The sequence below is a fragment of the Plectropomus leopardus genome, chromosome 13 (genome assembly GCF_008729295.1).
Source record: "Plectropomus leopardus isolate mb chromosome 13, YSFRI_Pleo_2.0, whole genome shotgun sequence".
NCBI lineage: Eukaryota > Metazoa > Chordata > Actinopteri > Perciformes > Serranidae > Plectropomus > Plectropomus leopardus.
Window position 1 is genome coordinate 30,545,656 of NC_056475.1, and position 12,061 is coordinate 30,557,716.

The following is a 12,061-nucleotide window of genomic DNA, read 5'->3' on the forward strand; positions in this document are numbered from 1 at the left end:
ACCTCAGCCACTCCAGGGATTTCTGAAGGGGGTAAACCAATGAGACTGTTTCAGTCCAATCTGCAAGACATCGCTCCAAAAGACAGTTGCAAATCAGCTGCCCCTAAAAGTCCTTTTCACATCACAAACATTTCTAGGCATTTATTAAGAAATGTCCAAAGTCAAGCGGCAACTCTTTCAAAATATCACTCGGGGGGGTACCAAATTTATACCCTCACATATTTCACAAAGTTCTCTTTGAAGGGAAGATGTGAGATTTGGACATCAAGGAGTAGGCGGATGATTAATTGATGTGATTGGAGAGCATGATGGATTTGCATACTCTCATACATTATATTGATATATCTCATTGAGGATATCAATAAGTTATATCAATATAATGGCATTCCGCTCATGTCTTGACTCAAACTTCTCCTGAGTGTGCAAAGATCTGCAGGGCTGTTGAGGCTGTCAGAAAGACGAGCAGAGAACTCACGTACTTACTTCAGCTTAAAAAGTGCAAGTCATGTCCTCGTTTACACTCCTCACAGACTTTGGAACATTGCTGCTAAAAAGCTGTCAAGGATATCACATCCCTGTCGAAGCACACGCTTCTTTAAACTGCCGTTTTGTACAAAACTGACAGATAACTTCATTATATTTGGGGGGAAATAGATTTTAAAGTGTGCTCTTAATATTACATAACATGTACGTCTGCAAAGCTTGATAGAACTGACGTGCAAATTGAGCACTTATTCGCCACACAGTTCTTCAATGATTACTCACCTTCTGATTCAACCAAGCATATTTAGCATCATTTCAAATTGAAGTGAAATGTGCTAACAGAGGCAACATTTACAAATTCAAGACCAGGGGTTATGTAAATACTCTTTTTACTCTGATTGAGCAGCTTTTTCAAACAGTTGTACTTTTCTGAGTCAATACTTAACTTCTGCTGGATAGGATTCTAATGAGGCACTAAGATAATAAGTACGTATTATTTTATCTGCTGAGATAATGTGTACAATTAAAAGCTGATTTATAGATGGACTGTACTTGAATAGGGTTTTTCTCATCTTTTTGACCACTCAATGCGCTTTCACACTACATATCACATTCACCCATTCACACACACATTCACACACTGGTGGCCGGGGCTACCGTACAAGGTGCCATCTGCTGCTCAGTAATCATTCATATGCACGCACACTCCAATGATGCCGCATTGGTAGCAATTTGGGTTTCAGTATCTTGCCCAAGAATACTTCAACATTGACTGAAGGAGCCGGGGATCAAATTGCGGACCTTCGGGTTCGATCCCCATCTCCTCCAGTCAACATGTCAAAGTATCCTTGGGCAAGATAGTAAAGTATGGTATGGTATGGTATGTTCTGTATAGTTGATGGTAGTATAGTATCAGTGATTCCCATTAATAACGAAGACTATTTCGGGCCGCCATAGTCTAATTTGTCCTGCCATAGTCTCAATGGAGCTGGACTGTTAATTAAGAGCCGTATTAAAACACAGTTGGGTTATTTATAGAACAGTAGAGGCAGAGACATTAGGCGCATTAAAAGTGAAACTAAACCATCCATTCTGCTCAACCTAAAACTCTCTTTTACTTACAAATATTTGGAAATACCTTCTCTCATCTATCCAGCTGATCAGCTGTGAACATATCAACACATTAATTATCCACCTCACAAGTGAGCTGCGAAACAGATAAAAAGAACTTTGCCTGCTGTGTTGCATTCATGGACTTGCAGAAACGTCGGAAATTTGAATGACACCACAGACAAAGCGACACAAACCACCACACACCTCTGCCATAGACTGACTGGCAATCTGTGGGAAACACTGTATTATAGTACAGTGTAGTGTAGTAAAGCACTGTACAGTATAATATAGAATGTATCGTATAGTTTAGCACAGCTTATAGCTCTATACAAGTGACGGCGTTGTGAGCATTTAAGACCCTGACACACCAAGCTGAGGGTCAGCTGTTGGTCAGTGTGGGGCTGTCGTTCAGCATTGCTGTAGTCGCTGTTGTGAGTCCTACACTGTTGGTCCTTGTAAGCTCTTGTCAGCTTTTTTGCAGCTGATCCAGCATGTTGAATCAGCATCGGTGAAAGCGGAACCAGTCAGTGAATGAAAACACTCTGACTGTTAGTTCAGCTCAGTGCACGAGAAGAGCAACAGAAGTGAAGAAAGTTAACAAGGAGCTAAAATAAAGATGGCGTGAGATCAGAACAAAATTCTTATATAATAGATTAATTTTCTTTAGCCATTGAGCTCTTTAGCAGAACCTTTACTGATGCTGGTCACTACATTCACGAGCATCACTGAACTGTCAGAGGGGTGGGGAGCACTCATACTGAATTTATATTTGCCTTTTCATTAACACCATGCAACAACACAAGTCATTTCATTTCTACATGAGCAATATGTACTGTAAGTCTAGTAACAGCTCTTCAAATGAATGTTCTCTTTCTCCTTCCAGCCCTATTCAGCCCTGAGGAACAGGACTTGTCCCTCCGTAACTCCCTGCACACCCTTATTTATTTGGCATGTACTGGATCCAAAGGGTGGTCCTTTTGAAATGTGTCTGCAGTAGCATATACAAGTGTTCTCTTTACATTTGCCCTGAGAATGAAAATAACACAGGATCGTTTTCAAAGCTCTGTTGACATATTCCCACATTCACTTGATATGTGAAGCCTTGAGGACCAAATAAGCAGACAGAGAATATATGATGTGTTATTGCAGTGGGAAAAAATGTAAAGCTTGTGGTTGCTCTGAAGCATCTTCCCTTGGTACCAGAGGCTAAAAACAAATATTTAACTCTGCCCATCCACCTGACTTTATGTTCATGTAAAGCAGCAACAGCACACGTTATTATCATTGAATGTATCCTGCAGGCACTTTGTCCGAAGCATCTAACAATATAGATCAGTAACTGAATGTGTACTGCACACGTCATGTTTTTTTTATGTCTGCATGTATGTCTAAGTACATGGGCGAGTATGCACACAACGGCATGAAGTACCCAAAAGACTTTTTTCTTACTATAAAATGACTTTGGTAGAAGTTAAAGTCACCAATTTGAGTATAACTGGAGTAAAATTCTAAAAGTATCTGATTGTTACTGTGCTTAAGTATCAAAAGTAAATTTATAATAATAAATGTATTTAGGTAGTGAAAGCAAAAGTACAAGTAAATGCTGTTAATATAAAGCTAGTGGTAAGACTTTTGAGAATTATAGTTTATTTCTTCGTAGCACACCACGTAAAAATGGAGTGCACATTACAATTGAAGAAACCTGAAAATAAGCACAAAAAAAGAAAAGTAAAGTAAAAAAAAAAAAAAAAAAAAAAAAAAAACCCACTACAAACATACAAGAAAAAAAAACCCCAAAAAATAATACTATAAAATTTGTGTTAAATTGTTTTCTGTAACACAATTTTAAATATATTACCATACTGACTATAAATATATTTTTCTACATTTTCTACATTTTACTGGACATTTTCCATTAATTTTGATAATTAATAAATCAAAAATCAAACCACTCTGCTCAGGTTTCAAAGGGTTAAATAGATTGTGAGTGATGTCTGAACGCAGAATAAGCATAAGTTTCGTCTTCCCTTCCATTACTTTCCTTTGTCCCTCCATCCCTTCCTCCCCTATTTTGTAGTAAGTAACAAAGATGTGTGGGGGAAATGAAATAAAAATTGACAGAAACAAAAAAACTCAAGCTAAGTACAGATACTCCCAAAAAATTCTGAAGTAATGTAACATATTACTTATCCACAGCACAGGACTATACCATTATTATCGCCATCGAAATGACTGTGTATCCTTCCCTCCATCCTTATGAGCTCTCTTACACTCACACTACTGATTTCTATTGCAGATTTATACTACTGTTTCATTATCTGAAATACCTGTGTTTGTGTGGGAAATACATTGTATCTCAATGTCAGGCTGTATGCCACAAAGGCTCATTTCTCTTCTTGTCAAGATAGCGCGGCGTCCTCGTTGAATGAGTGGGAACGTGGGCGTGCATGTGAGGAGATAAATCAGCCTGTTTTGTTTGTAATCAAGGTCATGTCAGTGTTAAAGGAGGATATTTTTCATTTCCTCATTAGCTGACGGAGTCTGTGCTTGCCTTTGCCCTGATAAAAACATCTCCACCAAACTCACTGTGGGCTCCTGAACCGCTAGTGCTGTCTTTTTTATCGGCGTCGCTTCCAGGGATCAAATTGCCACTTATGGCTTCAGTCTGACCCATATCCTGATGCCCAATTACTTATCCACAGAGCATTTGGGGCACTCCAAATCCCATTGGCCCTTGCAATCCTTCAATGATATTCCAAACCACACCCCTGACCTTATCTGTACCTGCCGCTGACAGTCCGTCCAATCGCTATTCACAGCAGATTACCGAACCTTGACTAAATTGTTCAGTAACCTGTCCCATCATGCAGAGTGAGGAGGGAAATAGGGCCTGAATTACCATGCCACAGGGTTAAAGGACCGCCGTGATGACCCGACACACCACTCTGAGATCATGGCTCCAGGGGCCCCTGATCTTTCCCTTTCTGCCCTCCAGATCTGAGCAAAAAGAGGGTGTCTAGAAGTTTATTAGGCACTGGCAATTACCCATGAGGCCCTTTGGGGCCCATATTAAGTGGGTGTACTTTGACCTTTTCTTTAAACCCCTTCAACAAAGCCAGAGTAATCCTCACCACTGGGCCTGAACGGTGTGCTTTAATCAGAGCACAGACACACAGTAACACACACAGGCTAAAAGATAAGAGCTACGGGTGCATATATTTCAGATACATGTCTGATTGGAAAGAAATTGGAAAACACATTTCTGAAGAAAAAATGCCAAACATTCTTGAGTTCCAGCTTCTTAAATATGAGAATTTGATGCTTCTCTTTGTGGTGTGATACCAAACCGAACATCTTCTTTGGGTTTTTGAACAACTGGTCAAATAAGATATATAAATAGCTTTTATTTAAATTTTTAAGCAAGCATTTCACACAAAACAATTCACTGAAACTATCGTTGGTCACAGCCCTCATAGTTTCTCCATTTAATTTCTTGAAAAACTGCTTTTAGTTTGTTTTTGTATTTTTGACATCCTTTTAATTCCTGTGTGTTGTCTTGTATCTATCTATGCCCCCCCCCCCCCCAAATTTGGAGGTTTTTCAGTGATCCTTGAACCCTACACAGGAAGAGCTCTCAATTATTTATTTTTTTCCTCTGCAGCAGTGTATCACTTGCTGGGTGGATTATTGATGTATTGTTTCATTCACAGCTGATCTGATCACATAAATAGATGAGAGGAGCAGTTGTCTGTAAGTGAAAGCAAACTTTTGGACCCAGCAGAATGAACTGTTAAGTTTCACTTTCCATGCATCCAACGTACTCCTACCCCAAGTGTGTTTTAAATAACCCAACGGTGTACATGTATATATATAATATATATATATATATATATATATATATATATATATATATATATATATATATATATATATAGCACTTCTTATGAATGGTTCAGCTCCAAAAATCTATTTGTGGTAGCAGATGTTTAACTGTGGCTCCACTACAAATACATGAATGTGTGGGAAACCATGCATGCAGAGCGACGTTAACATATAAAATTATGTATATCTTGAGAAATTTTCATCATTCGCTTCTAAACATAAACATCTCAATCTGGACAATAATCAAAATCAGATGTGTGAGGCTTTTTGTGTCTGTGTGTGTGACAGATTGCTGTCAGCCATTCACAAACACATTAGTCACAGAAAAATAATGACATCCATCTGCATGTAGCATCTATCAGCTTGGGATGTCCATTGATGGATGTGTGAATTGCAAATTAAGCAGAATCATTATGAAAATTAAAGATCACAAAAGGAAGTAATCTACTCGGTGCCAAACAAAGTGTGTTATTATATGGAAGTAGTATGTATCTGCGACTGTTAGAGTTGTGTGATTTACCACATGTTCACAGTATCACGACCCTGCTGTAGATCAGGGCATCATTTGAGCATTTAATTGGACATAAAAAACACCTTTGGGGCAAGCCCAGGCTCACTTTTAATTAAATGGCTTTATCGCTGTCGTTAATGTTTCCAAGTGTGTGTGTGTGTGTGTGTGTGACAGCACCCCCTCAAGAATAAATATTCAGATGGCAGAGCGAGAGTGACGGATAGTCCCTTGGCAGCGGAGCAAAGACAGGCATGGACGGAGGGAATCAAGAAAAGCATCCTCGGGTTCATGCTCTGTTGTGGTGGATTGAGCTGGTTATCCGTCCATCCGTCAGCTTACCGCCTGTACGGACAAGAGGCAATCTGCTTTGGTGTCAGAACATGCGAAAACACACCAACATTTTTGTTCTTCGCCCAAGTACATACATCATTCTTATCCGTTTATCAAGACCACTGAGACACACACATAACCATCTTCTCTGTTCTCTCTATAGGTGCAGCCTCGTCCCCAAGGCAATATCTGTCCAAGCCCATGGGCCCAACAGGGGCCCCCATCAGAAGCCACCTTCTATCAGCCACTGTCATTATCCAGAGTGGACCCCCTCCGATCCCTATCAACTATTACACCATGATGAAACGGCCCGCACAGGATATTGTGTGTGTGTGTGTGTGTGTGTGTGTGTGTGTGTGTGTGTGTGTGTGTGTGTGTGTGTGTGTGTGTGTGTGTGTGTGTGTGTGTGTGTGTGTGTGTGTGTGTGTGTGTGTGTGTGGGATGGGAGGGTCTGGAGACGATGGGGGAGGCGGGGATCTCACAGTTGGAGACAGATGTCCGTGTTGCCTCTAAGCACCCGCCACCTCCCCACCCCACCCCAATACAAACACAGACACTCGCGCAGATATGCTGCACGGCAGCTGCAGCAGCAAATACAGCAAAACACTGTCTGCATCCAATATCACCAGCTCAGTCCAACATACAGGCTGACTGGAGACTGTAACTCCCCTGCATTGTACACACACACACAGACACACACACTGTCAAAAAGCCTTTACCATTTCTCTATCAACACTTTCTGACAGCTGACCTGAAATGTCCTCTCTTCTAAAAAAAACAACTTGGTTTAAAGTGTTATTCCATTTTTCTCATGGTGCTGTCATTCGGCTCTTTGGGCCTGAGGGTATTTTATGGCCTTGAGTAAACGACATAACATGGTTCAGCTCTCTGGAAATGCTCATATAGCCAACAGCAAAATTGAGCCGGCACTAAAGCTAAATGAATGGGAATCACAGCGACAGGGCATTTCAATTACTCCTTTCACGAGTCCAGAAGGGTCACCTTCTCAGCCCAGGCGTTACCGCCTACCCTCCACACACACCACACACACACACACACACACACACACACACACACACACACATAACCTGTTCATCAATGTCTGATGCATTTTCCCCCTCAAATTTACTCCCTCCATTTTCTTTTGTCCCTCAGCGTATCCTCTGGCGTAGCCATTTAGGCCGCCGTCGCTGCTGCTTAGCTTAGTACTGTCAGCTGAGTCCATTTAGCAGCCACAAAAGCTGCACCGACCCCACCCACCCAATCCCCAGCACCCTCATCTAGAGCCCTCCCACCCATGCTGCCACCAAACCTGGGCTGATGGTTGGAAAGCAGCTGGTCCCACTGGTCATGATGACAAGAGCATGAAAAATCATTTCCATGAAGAGATGCAAAAAATGACACCATACAGCAGGGATACTCACCCTGTTTTGCTTGAGGGCCACTTTTGCAAAAATGACAGGAGGCCAGGGGCCAGTCCAAGCAGCACCATACATGTTTCTAGGATTTGGGGACGTTTTTAGGATTTTAGGACGTTTAAAGGATTCTTGAACATTTGTGGGATTTTAGGACGTTTCTGGGATATTAAGACATTTGTAGGACTTTTGGACATTTCTTTGATTTTAGGACATTTCTAGTAATTTATTATGGGGGCAGCACCCGGATCTGGCCTGTGAGCAATGAGTTGAGTATCACTGCCCTACAGGTTGAGGGAAATGCTCAGAAGATCTTTTTAGTGTGATTAGTGAGAGGATGGAAATGAAATCAAATGGTCAGTTTGAGCCAGAAGTAGACAGAAGATCTCTACAGTACAAACGAACATCACATGAAAGCTCTGCATTTCTCACAGCAAACCTTAGGAAAAGCAATTATTAGCTGCTGCACTCAGATAATACTGAAATGAAATCCACAAGTCACCATGATGCATTACAGGCAGATTATAAAACTATTAGATAAACCTCATCTTACAACATAATCATCAGGCGAACCCAAGAAAATTACATTCAATTAATATTGCCCAATGCTGTTTATGATGCTTTATGTGTTATCACCACCGCTAGGTTATGTAAAATACTGTCCAAAATTGAATTAAGTGATAAAATATGTGAAAAACACCACCACGACCCACAGAGGCCCCAGAGCTGCTAAGAAAAAAATAGATGAGATTATCTGTCAAGGTGCAACGTTTCATAGCTTTTTAAGAGCTCATAAATGCCGAGCCTGGCCCCACCACAGTGTCTTGTCACACCCAGACGTGTTGGAAGGGGGGCGGGGTGTAGGTTGATGGGGGGGGGGGGCTTAATACTAGGCAGTGGTCTATTCTGCAGCCAATATGACTGTGGGCCCCACATGCAGCAGTCGGACGGCACAGGAGGCACTCATTATCAGCCTCACAGACACTAGAGGGAAATGGGGTGCTAGTGTGTGTATGTGTGTGTGTGTGTGTGTGTGTGTGTGTGTGTGTGTGTGTGTATGTATTATAATGAAGCACATGGCCCGTAACATGCTGCAGAACAGAGGTTGAGGATGATCAGGCCAACTTGTGGGCACCCTGTTAGCACGGAGCTGCAGTCATGTGACAGTAAGATTATATGTGTAAGCTGGCTCATGCTTTACATGGCAGTACATGTTGCACAGCACACGTGGTCAATATTATGTAAGTCCTACAAAAATGACTGGGTGCCGGGGAGTCTTACAAGGTATATATGATACAAACACAGATGCTACTGAGCCGCCTGCAAACAGGAGGAGGAAACAAAGACTGACTGATTCAGATGATTTTTTTTTCTTGGTGAGGGATGTCAATATGTGGACTTAACTCGAGCCATGAGTCACGCAGGCGTCACATGAAATGTGAAAGTGATAAATGTCTATGTTCATGCAATGGTCACACAAAGGTTTCAATGCATGATTTCTCCTTTTTCGAAAACTACAATCAGCAATATGATGCAAACTAATGTTGCAGCTTGCAGTACATCACATAGCAAAAAACCCTATCACTGGATAATGTTTAACACCAAAATCAGCACGCTGCATGTCCTTCCACTACTGGAAGCTCTCTACCGGATTTATGGTTTTGCATTAAGGGTATGCAGAGCAGCCGAGGAGCCTACACATATAGCTGCACTGTATGCTCCTCCATAGCTAACCAGTGCCTCTGTAACCACATGAAACAGCATGAAGCCAGTTGACAAAAGGCTCAGCTATCTTCTCCTTTTTTGTAACACACATGAACTGCAAACCTTCTGCTCAATGCAACTGGCACTCTCTATCATAGTACACAACATTACAACTACCGCGCCTTGAGTGGTCTTATATTTAGTAATGAAGCCTGTTATCACAAAGTGAATGACAGAATTTAAACAGTTTATATATGAATTGAAGTGTGATGTGGCTGAACCACATACAGTACATCAATTTAGTTTGGCAGGATGCCTTCAGTGCATGAAATCCAACACCGAATCCAACGTCATCTTTAGTCTTTGTAAAGTGAGATTGCACTATAGGGACATTATGAAGTACCTTCTCTGTTCTGCCTTTGCAGAACCAACCAGCTGAAGCATCATGTCACTCCTGTGTGTGATTTTAGACAGCATGCTAGCATGGCGAATAAAACAGAGGTGTGACAGCAGTGATACGTCACACAACAATACTGGCCTATAGCGTGACATATAAATTCCGTGGTGGCAGCCCATTTTAAATAATAACATTGGTTTCACATGGCAATATCAATCATTTACTGTCTGTTTATACACTAGATGATCATGTCCTCACCTTGGAGGATGAGGAGCTTCCAAATCTTATTGTTTTCCCAATTTCCAGACATTGTCAGCTGCTGTTCTTTGAGTTCACTGCTTTTTAAATTTCCCACTGCATAACACATCGTTAAAACATCACACCTGAGCTGGCCATGATCCCGCCCTGCGGCTGTTCATACAGACATAGTTTCGGTGCTGTTACTACCACTGATGCCAGCTTAAAGGCAAGACAACTCTGTCCCTCCATTCTGCGACTGTTCCTTTATACAGTATGGCGTGGTGGCATAATGGCATGGAATTTTCTGCCTTGAAGAAGCAGTTTAAAAGGGGCTTTTATCTACAGATGGACTCTTTTTAACCCCCTGCTTCAAGTATAAATGCAGCTAAAGGACACATTACTGGCTGCATGGGCTGAATGTTTGGCACTGGATATATATCATGCCCAAAAGAACCATCAAACTAAGCCTGAATTCCTTTGGTTACTGAGCTGCACCAGAGATTTTTAATTGACGTGTGTAGGTTCATCCAGGTAGTTCCATCCAAAAAAAGACAACATAAAAAAAGATGAAATAATATTGGTACTTTTGAAATGATTAATGATCAATGAGGAGTACATGACTTATCTAGTAATGAGCCTCACACTGTACTCTGTGCATATATATGTGTGTCTGGAGAGCTTTAAAAGCCTCGGATAACCTTCCATCCATCCTGCAGGATCTTCAGCCATCTACCTTCCTTCCCCCATCACACATGCACACACACACTCATGCACACACTCACACAGAGTAGAACCAGCCTGAGGCATGCCAAGCCCATTTGATTGAAATAGCCATATTTCAAGTCAAGAGGGGGCCGTATTAAAAATCCTCTCACATTGAAGCCCCCTCCCCTATCCAGCCCCTCCCATTAACCTGGTGCTACACGAAATGACCCAAGTGTGTGCACAGACACGGATAAAGCCAGTCTACTGTAAACACAAACATGTGTAAATTCATACACACACTGACACAAACTTCTTCTCATTTGCGTGTAAATCCCCCCAGTCTCCCGGCATGGGGAGCGCTCACCTATGTGAGGCTCAGCAGCAGGTTCCCATCCCAATTCTGAGCTGCTGCTGCTCCGGCTGTGCTCACCCACCCAGCAACCCGGAGGTTAATCCACCGCAAACCTCCCCTGGCATGCCATGTTGGCCCTGTGTGTGTGTGTGTGTGTGTGTGTGTCCATGTGTTTTTCTGCCAATTTTTCATCTGTGTTTTTCATCTCTGCCATTCCTGATGGGATACACATGACTCCCCCGACCCCTGACGACTTGTAGACCAAACTCAGCAGAGTATGGACTCTGTAATTCTCTGGGAATTAAAGTAACACTGTGGATCCTGGGTTTAGCTCCGGGGAAGTGAAAGGGCTATATACAGGGCAGAGTGCTGGTGAGAGAGACATGGTTCGAACAGAGAGCCCTGACGGCAGGGCAAGGCACATCTACAATTTGTTCTTATTTTGTTAGTACCTGCTGATTTTTGGGATTCACCAATGTTTTCTTATTTTTTGCTCTTCACTCAGGTAAGAGAAAATTTTACGAGTGGTCAAGAGCACTCTTACTGTGGCTCAGAAGTAGAGCAGGTCGTCCACTAATTAGCAGGTTGGTGGTTCGATCCTCAGCTCCTCCCGTCAACATGTAGAAGTGTCCTTGGGCACGATACTGAACCCCAAACTTCACCGGATGGCTGTTCTGTCAGTGTGTGAGTACGTGTGAATATGTAAAAACTGAGTAGCTGGTGGCACCTTAAACTGAAGCCTCGGCCATCGGTGTGTGTGTGAACGTGACTCGTACGGTGCAAGCAGTTCGAGTGGTCAAAAATGACTAGAAAAGCACTATACAGGTGCAGATCCGTTTACCAAGATAAGAGAAAAACATCTCATTTTGTACAATCCACAAATTGTTTCCCAGTGCAAGGAAAAACAAGTTTTGTATTTGAGAAACATT

At 42.0% G+C, this 12,061-nt stretch overlaps 1 protein-coding gene across 4 annotated transcripts in view; it reads right to left on the minus strand.

The window, feature by feature from the left end:
* The window catches only part of robo3 (roundabout, axon guidance receptor, homolog 3 (Drosophila)), a 125,347-nt gene that overhangs the window by 69,246 nt on the left and 44,040 nt on the right, over positions 1–12,061 (minus strand). The window lies entirely within an intron of this gene.